The sequence below is a fragment of the Thamnophis elegans genome, chromosome 11 (assembly GCF_009769535.1).
Source record: "Thamnophis elegans isolate rThaEle1 chromosome 11, rThaEle1.pri, whole genome shotgun sequence".
In the NCBI taxonomy this organism is placed as follows: domain Eukaryota; kingdom Metazoa; phylum Chordata; class Lepidosauria; order Squamata; family Colubridae; genus Thamnophis; species Thamnophis elegans.
The window spans coordinates 2,783,694-2,809,767 of record NC_045551.1 but is presented as its reverse complement, the minus strand read 5'-3'; positions in this window follow the sequence as shown (position 1 = coordinate 2,809,767).

Sequence of the window (26,074 nt, the reverse complement as noted above, 5' to 3'; positions counted from 1 at the left end):
CCCTGAGCCGTGAGATTTGTACCGCTGACCTGCTGATCTAGCAGTAGCCTGCAGTGCTGCATTTAACCACTGCGCCACCTCGGCTCTTATTGAGTCTTATTGAGGTAGAGGGATGTCAAATAATCTGCTTACCTGTAATTTGTAATGTAAACGGTAATTTATTAAATTAAAGATCAGTCACATGGAAGAATCGGAAGTATCAAACAATGTAACATTAAGTACAAAGAAAGTAAGAAGAACATCATATGCCATAAATAATTGAGTAGGTTCCAATTCTGAATTATCTATAAATGCCTCTTTTTAGAAACCTAGCTTTTTTCCATGTTCTTTATTTTCATTTTCAGATCTTCCTAAGTTTTTTGGTATAGGCACATAGGTTTTTCCCCTCTATAATATTCTTTTCTCTACCTATTGAAAGTTTTTGAATTATGCCTTACTAATTATGCCTTTTTAGGAACCTTTATGATCATTTCAAGTTCCTTTTCTATTAGCTTTTTTCCACCATAAAATCCCAGCTATCATTGTCCTAAATTATTAAACCACTTACAGTGCCTCGGTTTTTTTCCCCCCATGACTGCATTTGTATGCCTGTACACTTTTCCAGTGATAGTCAGAAGTAATCTATTTCTTGGCCCAAGGCATTTCCTCGCAAGCTTACCCATACATCCAGGCTTTCTTATTTCCACATTAATCTAACATTATTGCTATTTTAGTTTTAAAAACCCTGTAGGAAATTTCACATTTAAGAAGAAACCAGGCTGTCTTTTCTGCAGATTTACATTCAAACTCTTATGAATCTGAGATATGAGCAGGATCTGGCGCTTTTCTTCAAATGAGCAAAACAGCAGCATGCCATGTGCTGCCAGCTGTGCTCCTCTCATATTGCACATGACATCATGACAAATTGTAAAAAAAAAAATAGAGTTTGCATTGCGTTGGTGCCATCATGATCCGCAGCGCCTTGAAATGTCTTTTAAAATGATCCCACTCCATGTTTCAAAGTTTTCATCTGAGAATCTTTTATCTTCCTTTGAGACAACAGGTCAACAGGGGGTCAATATAGTTGAGAGTAGAAGAAAGAACAACCTCCACTCTTTCTTTTGTTTTTCTACTCTTCTTCTTTTTCTTTCAATAGCATTCAGCCTGTCCATACAATGCAGTGACTGGACTATAAACTGTAAACAGGAATCCTCGGTTAGAAATAAGCCTATCACTCAGCAGTAAATTCCTACGTCTACTTAATTAAATGGAGTTTCAATGAATGGGTTCCGGTTTAATTTTTCTGGTCGAAAGATAAGATTTTAGTCCTGTCACATGTCATAATAGAGAACAAATTATTCTATTCAAGGAAACCTAAATTTAACACTATTAGCTCATTACAAAAGATTTTCTCCCCAGTGTAGAACATTCTTAATACATGAGGGTTAAGTATATGTGTCTTCAATGTTTCCTGTTAATTTGCAAAGCCTTGCCTTAGATCAGGGTTTCAAGCTCAAGGCCAAGAAGGCCAGATCTGGCCCATGGGGTTCTTAGATCTTAGATTGATGGGGCCACCCTGGGAACAGTGAAGGACCAGCCCACACTGGCCTCTACTGGTGAAAATGGAGCTCTGGAGGGCTGCAGCCAGCCCTCCTGAGCTCCGTTTTCACTGGCAGAAGGTTGCAGAATGCCATTTTCTCCGGCAGAGGATTGCAGGAAGCTGTCACAGCTGAAAATAGATAGATAGATATAGATACTTTATTTGTATGCCGCCCTTTCCCTGAGGGGACTCAGGGCGGCATAGTTGAGTTTGACTACATCTGTTCGCAACTCCAAAACTTTTCCTTATTTAGACTAAGAGCCTCTCTTGAAGTATCAGAAACTGTTTCGTGATTGCTCTTCTTTTACTTGATTAGTGAATGTCGTGTTTACTTAACTTCCATTCCATCTATTGCGTTAGAGTCTTCAAGGTTTGATTCCTCTTTCTTTTTGCTTTTCTAATACCACCTTGCACTTAAAAAAAAATCTAAATTGTCCAGCAAATTTCAATCATTGGGGCAAAATATAATATAATAAATAATACATGAGTGGAATGAAATAACTCCAGTGCAACCGTGAAACAGATGTAACTAACTTATATGTACCAAGAGCATTCATAAGAACTTTTTGTGGGGGGGGGGGGGGGGGGTGGGGAGGCAGAAGACTTGTTTGCCAATTCAGCAAATCCCTGCCTTCCCAGCTTTGTTCTTAATAAAAAGGCCTAAAATTTTCAGTTGAACAAAAAGGATCTAGCATCTAGTCTATCTATCTATCTAGCTATCTATCTATCTATCTATCTATCTATCTATCTATCTATCTATATCTATCATCTATCTATCTATCATCTATCATCTATCTATCATCTATCTATCTATCTATCTATCTATCTATCTATCTATCTATCATCTATCATCTATCATCTATCATCTATCATCTATCATCTATCATCTATCATCTATCAGCTATCATCTATCATCTATCATCTATCATCTATCATCTATCTATCTACCTATTTATCATCCATCCGTCCATCCTTCCTTCCATCAGTCCATCCTTCCTTCCATCTATTGTCTGTCTGTCTGTCTGTCTGTCTGTCGGTCTGTCTGTCTGTCTATCTATCTATCTATCTATCTATCTATCTAACTATCTATCTATCATCCATCTGTCCATTCTTCCTTCCATCAGTCCATCCTTCCATCAATCATCTGTCTATCTATCTATCTATCTATCTATCTATCTATCTATCTATCGATCTATCGATCTATCTACCTACCCACCTACCTACCTACATACATACATACATACATACATACCTATCTACTTATCTATTTATCATCCATCTGTCCATCCTTCCTCCCTTCCATCAATCATCTATCTATCTATCTATCTATCTATCTATCTATCTATCTATCTATCTATCTATCTATCTCTATCTGCCTATCTACCTGCCTATTTAACATCCATCCATCCATCCTTCCTTCCATCATTCCATCCATCCATCTATCATCTGTCTGTCTATCTATCTATCTATCTATCTATCTATCTATCTATCTATCTATCTATCTATCTATCTATCTATCTATCTATCTATCATCTATTACCTACTATCCCCCCTCCATGGTTCCTCTTCCTAATAGTAGATCCCACTTGTAGCCAACTCCTACTTTTATTTGTTATTCCTTGCCATATAAAGAATAAATTATCCTATTCTCTGATTAGTGTTGCATGCTGTTGCAACCTAAACTTGCCACTGAAAAACACCGTTCTCCAAATATGTTGTCTTGTAGTAACAAAAACAAAGGAGGCCTTTATAGGCAATGAAGAATTTCATGAAGATAACTGGTAGGATTTAGCACAATGGATCATTTGACCCATAACTTCACTGGAATAGAATAGCCACAATGCACAAAGCTGTACTTCACTAAATCAGCACTGATTGTTCCAAGCCACAGAGGGTAGTATTCAAACATCGCTACTCACATTGTGCTATCAGTGAAAGAAAGGACTTTGTAATGTATGGTGATCTGTATCAACAAAGCTGTATTAGACTGGGCTACATTAGGCACTAAATGCTATCATCCACTGTATTTAAAAAAAATGAATAAGCCATTATTCACTATATTTATTTATGTGAGAGATAAGTTGCTTTGCTTTGGTTTACATATACAATAAGTAGAAGCATTGCCCATGACCTCATGGGAACAATATTTAATATTTAAGAGCTAACTGAGGAGCCATTGTGATAAGTATTGTTTTCTTTAGATCACAAATTTACATATTCCTTAAAATGAAGTAAGTTCATAATGATGCACTTGACATGGAGAGGAAGAGATTTTAATTCACACTCTTCAAAGAAGAAATAACTATAATAACTGCAGCCTCTTGAGTAACATTAAACAATAATAATCATTTCATTATGCTAGGGACTTTCAAGGCTTCTATCCATAGAAAAATCTCTTCCAGGTCCATTTATCAACTGCAGAATCTGTTGTGCCTTTCGTAGAAGCAGTAGAAAATGAAATCCATTGCAAAAGATTGTATGACATATTCCTAGATGTACAAGGCAGGTGTAAACAAATGACTTTTCCTTATATATACCAAGGAAACTACTAATGACTCAAGCTATTTTTTCTTGCAGTAGCTTTGTGTCCCATTCTTTGCTGCCCAGGCAGAGAATATCATCCATCATTTGGAGTATCACCTAAGAGAACTTGCAGTTATACAACAGTATGAATGTTGGATCTCCATCTCTAATAGCGCACAATTTCCAATGACAGACAGAACCTATCTGCATTTAGTTCCAAATTCATTACCTCTCCAGGAATACTTCATTCAGTTTTTAGGTGCTGGCTAAAATCAGAGATGTAAGCAGTGGAAATTGCACACTGGCAGTTGAGAGCCATCATTTCATCAGCCTCAGGTTCTCCACACTCACTTTACAACACTTAGTTAACTGCAGGCAAATGCATTATTGATAGGCTAGGATTTCTTGGAAATTTGAAAAGCCCTTGCTAAGCAGGTGAAGGATGCCAAGCTTCCCTGAAACTCAATATACAAATACCATCATTTTACTACCTAATGTAATAATGACAGATTTACACTACAGTTCCTATAGAATCTTTTTTGTTCCATTTCCAATTCCAGATACTAACTCTTCTGTAGATGAAAGATGGGACAGTAGTTAGAATGCAGTATTGCAGGCTACTTCTGCTGACTGCCACTGCCAGCAGTTCAACAGTTCAATTCTCAACTGCTCAAGGTTGACTCAGCCTTCCATCTTTTTGAGGTGGGTCAAATGGGGACCCAGATTGTTGGGGAAAATATGCTGATTCTGTCAACTGCTTAGAGAGAGCTTTCAATCACTGTGAAGCAGTATATAAGTCTAAGTGCTATTGCTATAAGAGGAGAATGGAAATTGAGTCTCATTGTCCAGCCATTATAACAATGGCTCCTTGGTAATGTTATGGGTTATGAGATCACCCCAATCACTGTATCATACCTGTTCTGACCCCCTCCTCTGTCCAGTAATGAATGCCGAGACAAGCTTAACTGGAATGTACTTCAATTAGCAAAACACCAAAACCTCGGTAGCTGAACGCCAAGCAGAAAAAACAGATAAGGACCTTGGCAGCAACTCAGACAAACTCAGGCAGCAATAAACACAGATAAGGCTTGGCAGCAATCCAGCCTGCCAAGCTCACAGTAACGTCCTCCAACATTCAATCCTGCATTGACTTCTGCAAAGTGGGCCGTGTGCATAAGTAGCTTTTTATAGTCTGGAGAGGAGCCTAATGACCACCAGCTGAGTGCAATCACCTCCTGTAATTGTGTAATTTTTCCTGATGCCTAGTAGCTCTTTGATGGCGTGCATCCAGGAACAACTCACTGCTGGCCTCCGGCTCATTCTCCCTTGTCTCCTCCCCACTGGTCCAAGGCTCAGATCCCTCCGGGTGGCCAACCAGCCTCTCTGCGCCCTGCTCAGAGTTGGAAGCCTGTTCAGGGTCCTCCACATCCTCCAGAGCTGACTCAGAGGGCCCCTCTCTGTCGGAGTCTGGTGGCAGCTCCAATGGCACCTGCTGGGCCACAACACATACCCTTGGGTCCTGGTTTGTGTCTGCAAGATTATCCAGAAGATTGATATTCATTTCCCAACAAATAAATCAATTCCTATTGTCCCATGATATAAATATGTAAAGCAGCTGCTGAAAGGGTGCAATGTGTTCTCTCCCCAACCTCCCCAAGGAGGTGCAGTGGTTAAATGCAGCACTGCAGGCTACTTCAGCTGACTGCAGTTCTGCAGTTCGGCTGTTCAAATCTCACTGGCTCAGGGTTGACTCAGCCTTCCATCCTTTCGAGGTGGGTAAAATGAGGACCCAGACTGTGGGGGCGATATGCTGACTCTGTGAACCGCTTAGAGAGGGCTGAAAGCCCTATGAGGCGGTATATAAGTCTAACTGCTATTGCTATTGTTAACCTGATGTGCTGATGCATGTAATATTCCAGTTTACTTTTATTTTATGGCAACACAAATTATTGCCACAATATTATATTAAGAGGCAATGCAGACAAGCTACCATGGTGCAGTAATAGGAATTGGATTATGGTAATCATTACAAATCTAATGTAAAGCAAACTAATACTTTGTTGTTTAAAAGACAGAACATTCATAATGATTTATCATTTTGCTTGGAAGTGTGCCCTGTGCAATGTTTTCCTCTCCTTTGGCCATGAACTTTTGACATGATTGTTGATCAGCTGCTCTGCACACAGAAGTAATTCTTTTCACGTTTCATCATTTAGACGGGTTTTGGAAGTGAGCAGAATATATTTACTGGCATATTTCATGCTGACTAAACTAAAATAGGTATATTTAAATCTGCAGTATGACAGAGCTATTTGCCTTGCTGCAAGCGGTGAAAATGCACCCAGAGTTAAAATTAATTCTCCTAGCAGCTCATGGCATTCTTGGTTGATATGAAACGGACGTGTGATGTCAAAAAAAAAAAACACAAAAAAACAACACCTTGAAGATGAAAAGTTCATTCTGTGTGTGAGTGAATGTGTTCATTTAATCACCAGGAAGGATATATTTTCATAACTTGCATTTAATATTGTATTATAAATTCAATACATTTTGAATTTTTTAAAAAAGTCCTATTTATTTGACTGTTGACTTTTCCCAATTGTATATATCCTCCGTCCCAAATAACTTACTTACTTGTTTGTTTGTTTGTTTGTTTGTTTGTTTATTTATTTATTTATTTATTTATTTATTTATTTATTTATTTATTTATTTATTTATTTATTTATTTATTTATTTATTAAAATTTATATGCCGCCCAATCCTGAAGGACTCTAGTTATTTGCCGAAGGTTATTTAGCTTCCTGTTCCCCAACTTTCTAGAATGTTTTGCTTGCTTAATATATTTGTACTTCATCTCTTACTGGTGAGATTATAATAACTTTTTTTTTCATTCTCTTTTGTTTTTTTTAGGCTAAGAGGTTCATTTGTGTTTGAGTGGCTTTTGCTAAGAGCTGCTCCAAAAAGTTACACAGGCTAGATTAAAGAAGTAGACATGTCCAAGATAGCAGTGAAATGTCTTTTAATTTAAAATGTTCAGATTCATTAATGATATTCCATTATAAAAAGTTAACATGAGTATTCCCCATGCATTTAAACATTATCTTGAACCATCATGTTAAAAAAAAAAAAATTTGGAGGCAACTATTAGAAGGATCTTGGGGCCACACCAAAGCTTTGGGATTTGGGAGGATGATTCAATGCAGCTTTAGGAGCTGAGATTGTATTTCCCTATTCAAGTCCAAGAAGATTACATTTACTATTATTTTGCAGTGAATGAACAATTCAATGGGAAGGCCTTTGCATACACACAGAGACACAGACACATACATGTTCTGACCCCCCTCATCCTACACCAAAGCACGCTGAGACAAAGATACTGCAAGGATTTATTGACACACAGACAGGACCTTGGCAGCAAGCCAGCACAGACAAGACGTTGGCAGCAATCCAGCACAGACTAACCTTGGCAGCAATCCAGCACAGACCAGTCTTTGGCAGCAAGCCAGCGCAGACAAGACGTTGGCAGCAATCCAGCACAGACTAACCTTGGCAGCAATCAGCCTGCCAACCTAGCCACAAAAAGTTCTCCAACTTTAGTGAATACATTGACTCCTGCAACGGATGTGTGCACAATCATTCCTTTTATAGTCTTGAGAGGAGCCCAATTACCACCAGCTGAGTGCAATTATCTCCTGTAACTGCGTAACTGTTCCTTACGCCTATTAGCTCTTCGTTGCCAGGCATCCAGGAACAACTCCCTTGGCTCCTCCCCACTGCTCCAATGCATGACATCTGGATCACACTCCCTTGTCTCCTCCCCACTGGTCCAAGGCTCAGGCTTGACCACAAGTAGATCAGATTCTTGTGAATAGGTAGCATGAAATAAATGTGTTGTGTTTTTGAACTATATCCTGGCTGCTTATGCTTGACAGCTCCGTTTCTTGGATTTTCTTTCTTTTTTTTTTTGAATTTTTTTTCTATTGCTTTAATTAAACAAAAACACCAAAAAAATAATCATCTTTTGTTACATCTTGTAGAAACTGTACCAATTGGTTACAAAGTTTCAATGTTATCTATATTTGGCTGTCTCAACACAAAAGTCTATAGGAAGGAGACTCCTACATACAAAATTAAATAATTATAAATGAAATACAGCACAGTCTAACACATAAAATGGTGTTTATCAGCTTTCTTCTGATGCTGTAAGAGAAATAAATATTGTTTGTTTACCATTAAGCTCTTTTTTCTTCTGCACTTTCTGCCATCCAAAAGGGAAGAAAATAGTGCAGAAGGGAGACGTGTTGAATAGCTGTCTTTCTGACAAACATTTTCCGTAATATATAGTGACACTCAATTTTGCTTTTTTTTTATTTCTTGGAGGAAACAAAAATCATCATTAATCATAGAAGATTTAGAAAAAGGAAGACTTTGGCGGAAAAAAAATGCTTGTGAGGACGATGTAAATATGAAGCTAAAATGGGCACTAAAGTGTTTTAAAAAAAAATCTATTTCAGATATGGTATTCAACTACCTATCTATTATTTGTGGGTAAGCAAATCAATAGAATGAGGTTGGCTAAAGGTGTGGAAAATCACTTTGTAAGTCAGAGGAATAAAAGCCAAATATTTGATGTTTTCCACTGTTGGATCATTAGAAAATAGAAGGAAATGTTTCTATTTTCAATAGTTCTATGGAATCAGGTGATGATTCTTTTGAACACTGTTACTGAGATTTCTTTATAATCCTTCTAAAAAGACCATTTAAACTATTTCCTGAACTCAATCTTCTCTCTCTCTCTCTCTCTCTCTCTCTCTCTCTCTCTCTCTCTCTCTCTCTCTCACACACACACACACACACACACACACACACACACAGACACACACACACCTCAATCGCAACTTACTGAATTTTTGCAATGTTCATTACAGTATTTAAACCAGTGTTTCTCAACCTTGGCAACTTGAAGATGTCTGGACTTCAACTCCCAGAATTCCCCAGCCAGCGAATGCTGGCTGGGGAATTCTGGGAGTTGAAATCCAGACATCTTCAAGTTGCCAAGGTTGAGAAACACTGATTTAAACAATAACAAAAATCATATTGAAAAATTGTTTTTTTTTTACTGTTTATGGCTTAAATGTCTTGAGCCATTTGATTTCACTGTACTTGTAGCAACAGAATCATTCATATGGTCTCCACGAAGGCTTTGTATATAAAGAGATACGAAGTTTCCTATTTTATTCTAGGTTTTTTGTTCTGATCTTTAAAGTTGTACAGGAATGTACAGGAAACAGAGATAAATTTGGCTCAGTTCTCCTTTTTCATATTTAGCTAATATGAGCAGAATATTCAACTAATAACATCCTCGACTCTTTATCTCGGTGAGTGTATGAATGTGTGTATGCACGCATTGTATACACAGACACATCATGCAGAGGTGGTATTCAGCAGGTTCTGAACAGTTCTGGAGAATCAATAGTAGAAATTTTGAGTAGTTTGGAAAACCAGTAAATACCACCTCTGGCCCCGCCCCCATCTATTCTGTGCCTCCCGAGTCCCAATTGTTCAGGACGGAACGGAGATTTTGCAATAATCTTCCCTGGAGAGGAATGGAGATTTTACAGTATCCTTCCCCTGCCACGCCCACCAAGCCATGCCCACCAAGCCACGCCCACCAAGCCACGCCCACAGAACCGGTAGTAAAGAATCCCACCACTGACATAGTGTATGTATGTGTCTGTATACTTATATACTATACACATACCTAGAATCTCCCAGACATCATTTGTGATCAAGCTGGTTACTGGAAGGAAACCTTGTGGAATGGTGTGTCCCTGTGGATGTTGTGTAGATGTGTATGTGTGTATTTGTGTGAGAGTGTGTGAGTGAGTGAGTCAATGGGAGACAAAGAGAAAAATTCCTGCACTGTATTTATTTAATATAGCAATATATATTTATAGCAATATATATTTAATGAAATATAGTTCTCTTTCTCTCTCTTGTTAAGTGTCTAGTTTTTTATTGTAGACATGTATAGCTGAAACACTTTATTCAGATGAATAAAAGTGTGCATGGATGCAATCAGTATATGACTGAGGAAAATTGGAGGAAATATTTTCTCTTTTTGGTTGAAAATGTGAAACTTCCAGTAGAAAATCAGGAGAAAGATTACAAAAGGTTGGCATTTATTTAAAAAACCAACAGAGTCATAACTTCATATTTGAGGTGCTTTGCTTGATAATGAAACAACTTGTACCATTTTATAATCTTTTGAAATTGTTTGGCTTCATAGAGGCTGTTGGGTATTAGGTGTAGTACAGTATGAAAGACACTTTTATGTCTTCCATGCTATGTCTCAAAGGACGGGAGTTTAGTAGTTTGGCTTATAATAATCAGGTTTATTTTGCATAAGAGGTAAAGGTGATATTATTTGACATTTTAAAAGGTGGTAAAATAATTATGCCTCTCATTTGGTTGGAGATGATTCCTGATTTTTCATTTCCAGCAGATCCATCAAGATCGTAGAAGTATGGACTTAGCTCACACCTTTTTTTAAAAAATTTTTTTTGCTAAAGGCCAGTCAATTTTGAAAAGATTGAAGTGTCTGGAGCTGTTTATGTTTTTCTTTATTTTCATGAAAAACTCTACACCTATATTCATGGAAGTAAAGCAATTTCATCAGAAAGGTATCTTTTATAACACTTCCTTGAATGTTCATAAGACTCTAAAATAACAGAGTCACTGGGCCATTTCATCAGAGGCAAAATCCACACCTGAAGATTTTTGCCACTAATGTGAGGCCCTGGAGTATTTTTGTCATTTTCAAAATGAATTAATAAGCACAAAGATCTTAATCTTCATGCAGAACTTCAAAAAGAAATGAATTTCCCCTTCTTTTCCCCAGAAATGAATGCGTGAATATTTAAAACAGTTCCAGATCTACATCAATCTACACATTCCTAACCTTAAGATGAGGATCTTGATGTTGAGAATGTCCATGATGTGTTTAAAGTGGTGATGGAGAAGCAGACACTTCTTATAAAAATCTGCTCTAAGACAGTGGTGTCTCTTTTTAAAAGGAATCTCACGCCTCATATGAAACTATGTGAAACTAAATTGTGTTTTTAATCTCTGTTACTTGCTAAATGGAAAAGGGATTATGAAAATGGTAGGATAAACTGTTCGGTCCTTATGCCGTACTAACTGATACTATTTGAAATGTCTAACTAGATTATATGCCATCTACCATACCTGTTATGTATTTGCATCTTACCTTTTCTCGAAGAGTTTAAGTGACACAGGTTGGCATTCCTTCTGCGAGATAAAATGGCTGGGACTCCACAGATACTGACTCCATTCTCAAGGGAATATTTGAAATTTAATCTTCCCAACCTTCCAGTTCAGTTGTACTATATTACATATATTACAAAAGTTATGCTTTCTTTTTCCCGTTGCTGCGAAATGTGCTTGATACGCATCCTGGAAAAAAAATAAGATGACTCACTTCAATGTTAGCAAGTGAGACAGAATGGAGAATATAAACAATCTCCACCATGTGATTTTCCAAACGTACAACTTAACCGTGGTAATAACTGCTAAAAAACAAAACAAAACTACTTTCCGTTTTCCTTAGAAGGTAATCTCCAGAAGAGAGAGGGAAGTGAAACACACAGTGTAGACATTAGTTGAATGTTTGAATGGTTAGCTGACTCAAAGAATCAGTCCAATATCTTTCTATCCTTACTATGCTGGAAATAAAGAGAACAGTTCAATGGGAAGGCCTTTGCATGCATGCTGAATCTTATCTGATAAATCCTTAGAATTCACAATATTAAGCAATTTTTGATCATGCAGGGTTAAGTTGGTCACTCATGTGAAAACAGGTAGCAAAACTGCTTTGATTACCCGAATACAGCATTCGTATTCCTTAGAGAAATCCAGGATATACTGCATTGTTCACATAAAGTATTAAAAGCTTTCAACTCAAAAGTACACAGCTTACAGGAACAAATTTAGACATCCTTAGCTTGCGTAAGGGCTGAAGTTGGCAAAGGAACGCAGTACTGCTCAGGCCAGGGGAAAAAATATAACCAACAACCAGCCAATCATTTTGTAAACTTAAGCAGGTATATCTTAAATTAAAGGTTTAGGAAAAGAGTGATCAATTCTGGCCAGTAGAAAAACCTCAAAATATAGAGCTATCAAATATATACACAAACATGGACGTGTGTCTGTGTGGGTCTGTGTGTGTGTAAAGGTAAAGATTCCCCTCATACATACAGATGTGCTAGTCGTTCCTGACTCTATGGGGCGGTGCTCATCTCCGTTTCAAAGCTGAAGAGCGAGTGCTGTCCAGAGACAAATCTCCATGGTCATGTAGCTGGCATGAGTAAATACCAAAGGCGCATGGAATGCTGTTCCCTTCCCACCAAAGGGGGTCCCTATTTTGCTACTTGCATTTTTTACGTGCTTTCAAACTGCTAGGTTGGCAGAAGCTGGGACAAGTAACGGGAGCTCACTCCCTTATGCGGTGCTAGGGATTCAAACCGCCAACCTTTCTGATCAACAAGCTCAGCATCTTAGCCATGTGTGTGTGTGTGTGTGTGTGTGTGTTTGAGAGAGAGAGGGGGGGAGAGGGGAGAGAGGGGAGAGAGAGAGAGAGTATACCTATATACCTATATACCTATATACCTATATACCTATATACCTATATACCTATATACCTATATACCTATATACCTATATACCTATATACCTATATACCTATATACCTATATACATACTGCTGAAGGTAGAGCTTTCTCCTCTGCATAATAACACAACTTATGTAGCAGTAAAAAAAAAAATATCTGTGTACCAAATTTACTCCTGTTATCAATTCCTGAAGGCAAAGTTTAAATTTAGACTGCTTTGATTTATAGCCATGTCTAGCAGGAAGTCTGACAGCTTACCTGGGCAAGATCAGTGGTATTTACAGACATCTGCCATGTATCAATCAGAGCAAAAGGGACAAGTTATATATATTTGTCTCCATTCTCCCATTGATAGCTAGAAGCCAAGCACCATTTTAAGCATGTCCAAATGGCAAAGTTGACTTTTGAAATATTCTATTTTTTTGGGGGGAGGGAAGTTGAACACGCAGTTTGTTACGGGTGGGAGTGGCCAGCACGCGGCCCATCCAGCCCAACGGCTATGAGTTTGACACGTCTGCTGTACCAGCTTTGTTTCCTATGCCATTTATCTGGTAAACTTGCAAGATTTATTTCTCTCGCCACATACATGTATACATCCGAGCTGGACTGAGTTGCTTCTTCATGTCAATATATATTTAAAGTCACAACCCCCGGTATGCCCAAATATGGGAGGAAGATCACACTTCCATTCTCTGTCCTTCGGCTCGTCACAAGAGACCATCCAGACAGAAACCCAATATATATATATATATGGGTGCCTGCATAATTTTGTATTTATTTATTTATCTTGTCCTGTTTATGTTTATATTAGAAGTGGAGACCCTTTGAGAGGGTCAGCAACAAAATTTCATTTTAATGCATGCCGATTTGTGTACGTTCAAAGTGACAACGAAGTTATTCTAAGTGTGAAACCTTGGCTGTATTTTCTTATCCTCTTAACCTAATACTCCAAGGAGTAAGGTGGAATCAGTCTGAGTTCTTTACTTATGCTTTCCCAATTTCGCAGGCCTAAAACATGCTTTTGTCTCCATTGCTGCATAGTTTCTTTAAAGTAGAAGAGGTATTGGTCATGATACCGTGTCCACCATGTTATAGATTGTGACAGCAAACTCTCCCCTATCATCAACTAAGTACTATAATCAAAGAAATAATTCATTCATCAGTCTTTAAGACCCCTTTTTTTGGGGGGGAACCCCACATATTATTGAAACTAACTCCAGGCCCAGTAACATTACGTGTATTTTTGTTTTATGTTAATCAACTATATTAATTTAAGCAGGAAGCAAAGAGTTTTTATACTGCCAAACATATTTGGAAAAAAGGGAAAGTTAAATTTCAGTTTTTCTCATTCCATATCTACAAATATATATTATAGAATTATAGAAGTTGAAATTATAATTAATTATACAATTATAGAAATTAAAATAACGTTGAAAAATTCATATAGCAAGCAAATGTACAGCATACAGTTTATAGTTTAGTTTATAGTTTTATTGATTTGTATGCCGCCCACTCCCGAAGGACTCCGGGCGGCTTACAATAAAACAAGGGAGGGGAATAATACACAAACAACATTAAAATATACAACAGTCACAATCTCCGGGGGGCTGAATATTACGAGAGCCCCCCGGCCTGCTGGAGCAGCCAGGACTTAACAGCTTTGCGGAAGGCCGGGAGGGTAGTAAGGGTCCGGATCTCCACGGGGAGATCGTTTAATACATTTAATTCTCCCTTGTTTCTGTAAAATGTGAGGTGTTTAAAAAACAAAAAATCAGTGTATTAGGCACACGGATGTGATAGAAATATGATTAGGGAAATATACTTAATCATATTGGTCCAGACTGGAATAAGTTAGATTTTCTTTTCTTATAATTTGTGCTCTTCTTTCTTTCTTTCTTTCTTTCTTTCTTTCTTTCTTTCTTTCTTTCTTTCTTTCTTTCTTCTTCTTCTTCTTCTTCTTCTTCTTCTTCTTCTTCTTCTTCTCCCTCTCCCTCTCCCTCTTCCTCTTCCCCTTCCTCCTCTTCTTCTTCTTCTTCTTCTTCTTCTTCTTCTTCTTCTTCTTCTTCTTCTTCTTCTTCTTCTTCTCCTCCTCCTCCTCTTCCTCCTCCTCCTCCTCCTCCTCCTCCTCCTCCTCCTCCTCACTATTTTCTTCCTATATCTGCATAATGTTGTTAACCCCAAAAGAGCATAGCCTGTGCATGATTTTTCAGAGAAACGGCTGTCCCAAGAGGATTTGTAGGAAGATAAGAAAATGCTTTAAATTTTAATCATATATTGTTTTGTGGGGGGAAAAAGGGAGACTGGGAATAGATTAGAATGACAGAAACAGCTATTCATATCCTTCTATATCCCAAATAACCACTGGTTAAACTATACTTACTAATTGCCTCCAGCATTTAACCATTCCTCTTAAATTGTGAATGTTTGCAAAAGCAGCATTAAAGGGGGAAAGATCGATTAGCTACATAATCACCGCCAACTCTCTAGGCATAATCAAGAAAAAGCTGTATGTGTGGATTCCATGACCACAAGCAATAGAATGAGTTTAATAAATTGCCATTGTACTTCTGTAATTTGAGTTTTTTAAAAAGGTGGAGTACTGAATGTATAAGTAAAAAGTAATAACATCATTCCATTTAGTTTTGAACCCTTGATACTCTCACATTGTTTGTTTCCTTTTATTTATTTAATTCTTGCAGACCACACACATATGCATGGGCGTGCATATACTACACACCACACCTGCAGTTACAGATGTTTCTAATTAATAAATCAATAACATACTCATAATAGCAGTTAGACTTACATACCGCTTCATAGGGCTTTCAGCCCTCTCTAAGCAGTTTACAGAGTCAGCATTTTGCCCACAATAACAATCCGGGTCCTCATTTCACCCACCTCGGAAGGATGGAAGGCTGAGTCAACCCTGAGCCGGTGAGATTTGAACAGCTGAACTGCAGAACTGCAGTCAGCTGAAGTAGGCTGCAGTGCTGCATTTAACCACTGCACCACCTCGGCCATTAGCACCATCCTTCTCAAGTTCAGAATAAAATACCATCATAATTCATCTCCAGGTCCTAAAGTATCTGTATAAAAGCAAGAGTCACCCTTACCTATAAGAGTAAGCTATATCGGAGAGGGGAGCAGGTTAGTTTCCAGGTTCTCATCTGTTTTATCTCCTGGTTGGTTGGGTCCTATGACAGGGATCACTCCACTAGATCCTTTTGGGCAAGCAGATACTATTTCGAATGGGATAGTCTCAATGATATTCAAATTCCAAACAATCTAGGCCTTTATGGATTATTATTAGCACATTCATTTGCACTTTAAAGCAAACTTGTAACAGTTTGAGAGTTTGAGAGTTTATTAACATTTATAGGCCGCCCTTTTCCCTGAGGGGACTCAGGGTGGCTTACATAAGATCAGGGGAGGGAAATACAAACAGTGACGTAGACAAACATAGAGTAAAATAATGAGCAACATTCATTCATCATTCGGGAGGGGCGATTATCTTTGTCCCCAGGCCTGACGGGCTAGCCAGGTCTTAAGGGCTATGCGGAAGGCCTGGACGGTGGTGAGAGTACGAATCTCCACGGGGAGCTCGTTCCAAAGGGTCGGAGCTACTATTGAAAAGGCTCTCCTCCTTGTAGTTGCCAGCCGGCACTGGCTGGCAGATGGAACTCGGAGGAGGCCCAATCTGTGAGATCTAATTGGTCGCAGGGAGGTAATTGGCAGAAGGCGGTCTCTCAAGTACGCAGATCCACTACCATGAAGGGCTTTATGGGTGACTAGTAGCACCTTGAAGCGCACCCGGAGATCGACAGGTAGCCAGCGCAGCTCGCGGAGGATAGGTGTTGTGTAGGTGAACCGAGGTGCACCCACGATCACTTGCGCGGCCACGTTCTGGACTAGCTGAAGTCGCCGGATGCTCTTCAAGGGCAGCCCCATGTAGAGCACATTGCAACACAGGTACTACATGGCTGTAATAGCTCTCATTTGCTATTAAGCAGGCATGAGTAGTAGTTTTTAGGAAACTTTCAAGGTAGTTTTATGTAAAGTCCCTTTCAAAGAAACAAATGACTACATTCAACTCAACAAACTGCCGATTACCTCCCACAGACCCATTCGATCCCACAGATTAGGCCTCCTCCGTATTCCATCTGCCGGCCAATATCGGCTGGCGACTACTCGGAGGAGAGCCTTCTCTGTGGCCGCTCCGGCCCTTTGAAACGAGCTCCCCGTGGAGATTCGGACCCTCTCTACCCTTCGGGCCTTCCGGACAGCCGTGAAGACCTGGCTGTCCCAGCAAGCCTGGGGTTGAGTTCCCCCCCCTACTCGAATTTGCTGTGTCTGTTGTGTTTTTAAATTGTTTGTATTGTCTGATTGTTTTTGTCTTACTTTTTGTAATTTCCCCTCCCTTGGCTTTTGTTCAGCTGCCCTGAGTCCCTTTGGGGAATAGGGCGGCCTACAAATTGAATAAACTCCAACTCCAACAACTGATGAATCAATCATACTTGCCATCTGATTTTATAATTTGAACCACAAGTGTAGGAGAGACTTACCTACCTGCTCCTTCAAAGAGACTTCAACTCCATATAGAGCCAAATATATCACTAACCTGGCCTTCGATAGCTTTCAGAACAACAGTCATTCCTTGTCAGAATTGAAGTTGAGCTCGTTTCTTTCCACCCAATCTTTTACAGTTTGCAGACAACCGACACAAAACCACTCCATTTTCTGCCTGATCATACCTCAACTTCTTGCCAATCGATTATATCTTCCAATGTTTTGAGAGATATTGAGCATATCAGGGAGAGGAGCAAGCTTAGGGACCTTTTTCACTACTCTCAACTGAAACCACTGACTTAAAATTATTATAATCCTTGTAACATAGTGCTTCCAACTTTCAATCCTTCCAGGCAGCCTACAGGAATACCATGAATAATGATACTGAAAGCCATTAAAGTATTGAGCAAAATGAAGAATACCAAGAATGATGATGTTGAAAGCCATTAACGTATTAAGTAGAATCAAAAGGCCCACACTTTCTTCCATGAACCATTTATGAGAACCACCAGTATAATTCACTCCCATGCTGTTAGTTTCATGATTAAGGTGAGACTAAAATTCCCAGTCTCACAGTTTCCAACCTGGTAGCTTAACCAGGAACCAAACTGTCTTGCTACTCTACAAATAGTCCATAGAAAATATCACTGAGGTATGATATGATGACACTCTTCAAATATATAAAGGCTGATATATGGATAGTGTAATGGGAAGAAGGAACAGAACCAGTCATTCAATATACAAGAAAGGGGCTTTGAACTAGATTTGAAGAGGAATATCATGATTCTGTAAACCACTAAACTGCTCATGATAGAAATAAAACATGGATAATACATGAATGTATTAACTAGCTTTCATTTAAATTGCATTTTGATGTACATGACACCAGATTTAGCATTTCTTCTGTCCACCTTTTACTTTCAAAGTGTAAATCCCTAAGCCTACTATCAGTTGTTAAATGTAGCTCAAGTCTCAGAGGAAAAAATGTATACCCATATGCTAAGAGGGACGCAGTGCCTCAATGGCTAAGATGCTGAACTTGTTAGCAATAGCAATAGGTTTAGGTTTAGGTTTATTAGATTTATATGCCGTCCTTCTCCCAAGGACTCAGGGCGGCGTACAACATTAAAAGATAGCAATAGCAGTTAGACTTATATACCGCTTCATAGGGCTTCCAGCCCTCTCTAAGCGGTTTACAGAGTCAGCATATCGCCCCCACAGTCTGGGTCCTCATTTCACCCACCTCGGAAGGATGGAAGGCTGAGTCAACCTTGAGCCGGTGAGATTTGAACCGCCGAACTGCAGATAGCAGTCAGCTGGAGTGGCCTGCAGTACTGCACCCTAACCACTGCGCCACCTCGGCTCTATCTATCTTGTTGATCAGAAAGATCAACAGTTCAGCGGTTTGAATCCCTAGCGCTGCGTAACAGAGTGAGCTCCTGTTCCTTGTCCCAGCTTCTGCCAACCTAGCAGTTCTGAAGCATGTAAAAATGCAAGTAGAAAAATAGGAACCACTTTTGGTGGGAAGGCAACAGCGTACTATGCACCTTCGGCGTTTAATCATGCCGAGCACATGACCACGGAGACATCTTTGGATAGTGCTGGCTCTTCGGCTTTGAAACAGAGATGAGCACCACCCCTAGAGTCAGGAACAACTAGCACATATGTGTGAGGGGAACCTTTACCTTACCTTTATCTATGCTAAGGTGTAATGTCAGGAACCTTGGTTGAATGAATAATCCAGAGTTGATTGGTTCAGACATTGCAACAAGCCATAAACTGTAGCTCACAAGTCATTCAACTATCACAGTAGTTGAAGCCAAAATGAAACAAGCCAGAGAAAGACATAGTGGGTGGCACACTTCCAGCACTAATTTTCAGGAGTTTGTTGACGATAAAAAAAAAAAAGGTGTTGTCTTTTCATCTAGAATTCCTGGAAAGAAGACGTCCTACATATCAAAATAATGGATAAAATTGCCCAGCCTGTTGAAATGCATTTCACATAAAAATTGGCCCACCCATATTTAAAATTAGCAAGTCAGCAACGTGCCTACTCAAACCAAACATCGCAAGCATGCTACTCGGAGGTGGTTTGCTACTGGTTCTCACCGGTTCGGGCAAACCGGTAGTGAAAATTGCAACTGGGTCGCTGAAACGATAGGGATGGAAGGATTGCCATGCCCCCGAACTGGTTTCCCAGTCACTGCGACATATTTCTTTTGACATTTTAAATGTTTTGCGCATGTGCTGACTTATTTAGAGGCAACTGTGCACGCCCACAGAGTGCGTGCAAATTGCACGCGGACCGAACTGGCAGTAACTCCAGCAGAAACCCACCCTTGATGCTACTTGAGCATGCAGATAAGCCAGTCGTAAAAGCAGATTGTCCCCTATGGTGCCCCCTATAATTCAATGGCACCCCCTGTGCAATGAAAGGAAAGCAGTCATTCCGAACTCACCCTCCACCCAACTTTATGAGTGCTCTCGGAATAGGGAACGAAACGTTCTTAAAATAATGACTGTTCCACTCATCTCTTCTCTCGCGGCATCACAATGAATTAGCGAGAGGTGTTTATGGTAAAGTAAATTAAAATACTGCCGAAAGGAAATCTCTACATGAAACATGTACTGTTGGGTGCAGTTCAACACTAATTTTATTGCTGCTTCACTGTAAAATTAAAATAAAGCAGTTGTTCTTGCCAGCAGTATATCTGGAATATTTAGCATGCAGGTAGCATAGGCAAAAGTCACGGAATGCTAACACAAGGTAATATTTGGTGTTTATACCAGTTCAAAACTTCTCCTTAAGTGCCTCCAGCACTTCCACTTCCAGTGATCTTTTCAAAGGCTGCCTCTAAAGCATATAAATCAGTGATTGTTCTACACTGAATAACAATACCACCTCCCCCAATTTCTATTGAAAAGCATCGGATGATCTGAAAATCAAGTGTCATGACTGAGATGGCCTGTTCTATTCATCTATTCAGACAATCGCTTGGATTCTGATCAGTGGTGGGTTTCAAAAATTGTTCGAACCTACTCTGTGGGTGTGGCCTCCTTTGTGGGAGTGGCTTGCCGCCCATGTGACCGGAAGGGAGTGGCTTGCCACCCATGTGACCGGATATGAAGATTCCAACGACACTTGTCAGAACCACCTTCAATTACCTCACACCCAGCACTGGCGTGCATAAGAATATGATGTAAACTTGTTTTTGAAAAGGCATCTTTGGTTTGCGTTAAAACAACTTCAACACACGCAATGTTCTGATTGCACCACAAACGCAGTAGCCATCCTTACCTTTCACAGAGGCACTGAGTTTTATAAATATGAGCAGGAACAAATCTCTAAACATGCACCTCCAATACTGCCTGTCTGCTCCTAGTCCAGAGGAGCATCACAGTTCTGAGAGCAGTCACAGTTCAGGGAATTTGGTTCCAAGGCGTCCTAGAATTCACTGGGACTGCAGGACAACCCAGAGCAGAATTTGGGTTGCTGCAAACTCACAAATAGCCAAGCAAGGCAAGCAGGTTTGGTTTGGTTTATTGGATTTATATGCCGCCCTTCTCCCAAGGACTCAGGGCGGCCTACAACATTAAAAAAAAAAGAACACATATTACAAAAGTTAAAAAAAACTAAATAGAATATCCAAAACAAACCCAATTAAGATTAACAATAACATTTAAAAAAATTCGATTAAAATTAACAATAATCAATAATTTGTTTTGTTCAGGCCAGGCCGGCTTGCTGGAAAAGCCAACTTTTTAGGGCGCGTCGGAAGGACCGGAGGTCGGGGATTATACAAAGCTCCGGGGGCAGCTCATTCCAGAGGGAAGGCGCTCCCACAGAGAAGACGCTCCCCCTGGAGGTCACCAGCCGACACTGTCTGGCCGACGGCACCCTGAGGAGGCCAACTCTGTGGGATCACACTGGACGGTGGGAGGCTACCGGTGGGAGTAGGTGGTCTCGCAGGTATCCTGGGCCTAAGCCATGGAGCGCTTTAAAGGTCATAATTAGTACCTTGAATCGCACCCGGAAGACAACTGGCAACCAGTGCAGGCCGCCTAAAAGGGGTGCAACATGGGAGCACCTAGGCAAGCAAAGTATCCAGATGCCGGTAAGAGCGCATGAGACTGGAAAAAGGCAATGCTGGTTCCCAAAAAGTGCCCCTCCCAACAGCATCTCTTTAAATCTGATTCCCCAGGCAACCCTGAGAGATCGCCTCCTGCCGATTACCTCCCATAGACCGATTAGATCTCACAGGTTAGGTCTCCTCCGGATTCCATCTGCCAGCCAATGTCGGCTGGCGACTCCCCCGGGGGAGAGCCTTCTGTGTTGCAGCTCCAGCCCTCTGGAATGACCTCCCCGTGGAGATCCAGACCCTTACTACCCTCCCAGCCTTCCGCAAAGCCACCAAGTCTTGGCTACTCCAGCAGGCCGGGGGGCTTGTGAAACATCCAGCCCCACGGAAATTGTGAATGTTGTGTTTTTAAAGTGTTGTCTCTGTCTTTGTCTATTTATCCCCTTTCCCTTGTCTATTGTGAGCCGCCCGGAGTCCTTCGGGAGTGGGCGGCATACAAGACAAATAAATAAATAGATAGATAGATAGATAGATAGATAGATAGATAGATAGATAGATAGATAAACAAACCCTTGTGAAGAGAGGTGGGACTCCCTCATCCCAAGTTGTTGAGTCGCCCTGCTCTGATCCCACCTCCTCTCCATTCTCCGTGCTCAGGGATAGTGGGAGAGATAATTGCTCATTGCTGGACCTCCATGCCTGCCCTCACTTCCCCCTTTGCTTGGTCATCCTCTGCCCTCTCTCCTTTGCTGGCAACCCTTCCCAGGCCCGTGGGACCTGGGGCTACCCCATCCTGCTGCTCTGTTTTTTTCCTCCATTGGTCCTAGCTTCATCTCATCATCATCGGGCCCAAGCTCAGATGGGGCCATGGCAAATTGAGTCCAATTCGATAACAGTTCTCCAACAGGGTAAACAGATGGAAAGTTAACTGAGATTTTGAAACTGTGGTAGGCTGGTATCTATCATTGTAGATGCCACAAAATGCATCAGCTGTCACAAGAATGAGTAATTCCACATTTTTTTTTTAGTACAGAAGATGTTGATTGGTGTTATCATGAATATATTGATGCAGTCTAATATAGATTGGCCTTTTTAAAAACAAGTTGTTTGAAATTATTCTACCTAGACAGCCTAGTATTGATTTTTCAAGGATTTCAAGGAAGTCCAAATCTTTTCAGAAAGCCAATATTATTAGCTTTATCTCTTCCAAATGCAGCACTATACAAAAAAACATTAAGAATCTTTTGTTAGAAAATGAATATACCTAAGTCAGATTACTCTCTCTTACGACAACAACAACAATGGGAACAACAATAGCAGGTTAAGATGACAAAAAATGCCCAAGCAAAGCAAACAAGTTAGAAGTTTTAACTTCTTCAAAAATTCAGAGGAATATTGACTACGACTATGTAATAAGAGACATCTGCCAATTGGGAGAAAGATCATGAGAAATTTAGGTAAACATTAATATGCAGAGACATCACAATGACAACAAGTCTTTATTGTCAAAGCTATGATTCTCCCAGGTATTACATATAACTATGAAAGCTGTACCATCTGTTTCTCAATATCTTTAAATTCATGAATCCATTGCAAGGTGTGGGAAATAGATTTGTGGATTTGCTTGTAATAAACACACAAATGAAGGATAATCTCAAAAAACTGAGTGAAGGAAAGGGAAAACTTTAACAGCAGAATGTAACATAGGTTGGAAATATCCACCAGGAAGGCGGTGAAAGGGAACACGAGAGCATGCAACACAGGAATAAAAAATATCCCTCAGTGCTTAGAAGCTCATCCATCCTCAAAGTTTGAAGCTACATTGCCCTGGATCTACCCATGGCCTCCTCTGAAGTCCATTGCTAGATGGAGTTTCAAAATTTATAAAGAAACTCTATTGCAGGTTTTCTGACTTTTAATTAAACATGGTTATTAATTGCATTTTTTGCATATCACTAAATATATGTGAGACAGTACCAGTTCCCGTGTCATTTCCTTCCTGTGCAAGTATCAGGTCTTGAAGGTGAAGGGGAAAAAAGCGATAACGCTTTTGAACTGGATGCTTGAGAGAACAGTTAATTGTGTGAAACAATTGTATGAAAGAAGAATGTGCAGAGGCTTGCTTTTGAAAACTCAAGTTTTTACAATACTGTACTGTGCACAAGAACAAAGGAGAAGATACAGGAAAGTACAGGAGGGAAGTGGAATATAATATCTAAGCTTAACATGGCTTTAGAAATAAGCACTAAGCCCTTAGAAAGGCTGAATGAAGAAATAAAATAACGCTTCTCAATTATGGTATGGGGGAAATTCTTTAAAATACGACTATTGAAAGAGCAGATCATTTAGTACTAGATAAAGTAAAACCAGATTCCACTAGTAGCACTAATAATGAAGATAGCACTTAAATATTTTGAACACATGCTGTGAAGCCAAGAATCATTTGAGAAGAACCTGCTGCTTAGAGAAGTCAAAAGCAATAAAAAAAAGGAAGACAAGATGGTTAAATACTAGTATTGGTGAGACAAGCATGACTTCCATGAAATCCAAGGAAGAATTACTGATGACCAAAAATGTCCATTAGGTAGTGAAGAGTTAGAAGACTTGAACAATGGTGCCAATAGAAGGACTTTGTTTTTTGTCATGTAAACAAGGATGAAACAAGTCAAAATAGTGCAATAGAAAGGAAGCACATTCACGCCTCCTTGCAGTTGCCATGACAACCTAAAGCTGCTCCCAGCTGATGCAAATTAGAACTTCCAGCAGGGGGAAGTTGCAAAAATGCCACTGAAGGATCAGTTAATTTTTTTTCCCCATTTCAGCTCAACAATCCTAACACAGTTTGCCAACTCTGATTACAGCTGCAACCTACTACGCCTGTGCATGGACCAGCCAAACCAATTTGTGGATGGATCCTAAATTTTGGAAATAGAGGGATCCACTTTGCATTGATCCAGTGGTAGTTTTTCCTAATCTGTTCCACTTTTAGAAGAAGAAGAAGAAGAAGAAGAAGAAGAAGAAGAAGAAGAAGAAGAAGGAGAAGGAGAAGGAGAAGGAGAAGGAGAAGGAGAAGGAGAAGGAGAAGGAGAAGGAGAAGGAGAAGGAGAAGGAGAAGTAGTAGTAGTTGTAGTAGTAGTAGTAGTAGTAGTTGTAGTAGCAGCAGCAGCAGTAACAACAACAACAACAACAACAACAATCATCATCATCATCATCCATTGGAATTTGTGCAAAAATTATAATATTAAAACAGCAACAAACTGGTGGGAACATCAGCCTGAAAAAGTCACTGAAAATCAGATGGTCAAGATCTTGTGGGATTTTTGCATACAAACGGACAAAATACTGGCGCATAATACACCAGACATCACACTGGTTGAGAAAAACAAGGTTACAATCATAGACATCGCAACACCAGGTGATAGCAGGGTCGAGAAGAAGGAATATGAAAAAAAATCGCGAAATACCAGAACTTAAAAATCAAAACTCAACGACTATGGCACAAACCAGCAGTGGTAATTCCAGTGGTAATTGGCACACTATTCCAAAAGCACTGGAATTACATTTAAAACAGTTAAAAATTGACAAAATCACCATCAGTCAAATGCAAAAAAGCCGCACTGCTTGGATCTGCACACATATTACGAAAATACGTTACGACGTCCTAGGCCCCTGGGTGGGGCCCGACTAGTAACCAATGCCAAATCCGGCGAAACAACTGGCCGCTGTGATACAATTCTGTTGTTGCGATAACAACAACAACAACAACAACAACCTTCAAGTTGCTATAACACTTTTCTAGTACCTAAGCCTATTTTATTAACTCCAGTCATTTTACTTACTATATAAACAGGGGAAGCTTAGAGTCTTTGTGGCTTATTCAAAAACATGGTATTTTGCTGATTGTCTTGATTAGATGTTTGTGGCAGTAGAATATGAAAGATCCCTGCCTCTAAAATTCTGGCTGAATACGTTTGGTAATTCAATCATCCATTTTGGGTTCCTAATAGTAACCACTAACACTTGAGAGGGTAAATTAACACTGCCTGTTCAAGCTGATTCTTTTCTTCATCCTTTGTTTACTTCAACTTCTTCAAAGAAAAAGAAGCAATTCACAATTATAAAGAGAATCCTATCATGAGGCATGGAGGGGGCAGTCACAAAGATTTTGTATTAAGAGTTCATGCAACAATTGGCATGTATTTGGAATAAAAAGATAATGAATGAAATATTGTAGGAAGTTAAAACCCACCCCTCTCCTAGAAAAATGAAGTATCCTAAGAAATACTGAAAAAGGCAGAATACTATATTTCCCTGGTTGTGAAAAGGGAGAAACATGTTTTAAAGACAAAGTATCTCCCTGCCGCTTCCTGCCCATCCCCCTTTGTCAATGGGCCATTAAAGATGCCCAAACCAGTCCCTTTACATAATAAAGAGTTATCCCCTTCAGCTCCAGGGTGATGGAATCAAGGCATGCTAGTATTAGCCCTTTACCCAACTCACCACATGGCATCTGAGAACTCAACCAAACCTGGACTCAGTCTAGAGACTTGTCCCTGCATGGCCCCATGGGAGTCTGACAACCAATCAGAATACATTTCTTACACAGGAACAGGAAACAGAGAGGTGGAGCCAAACAG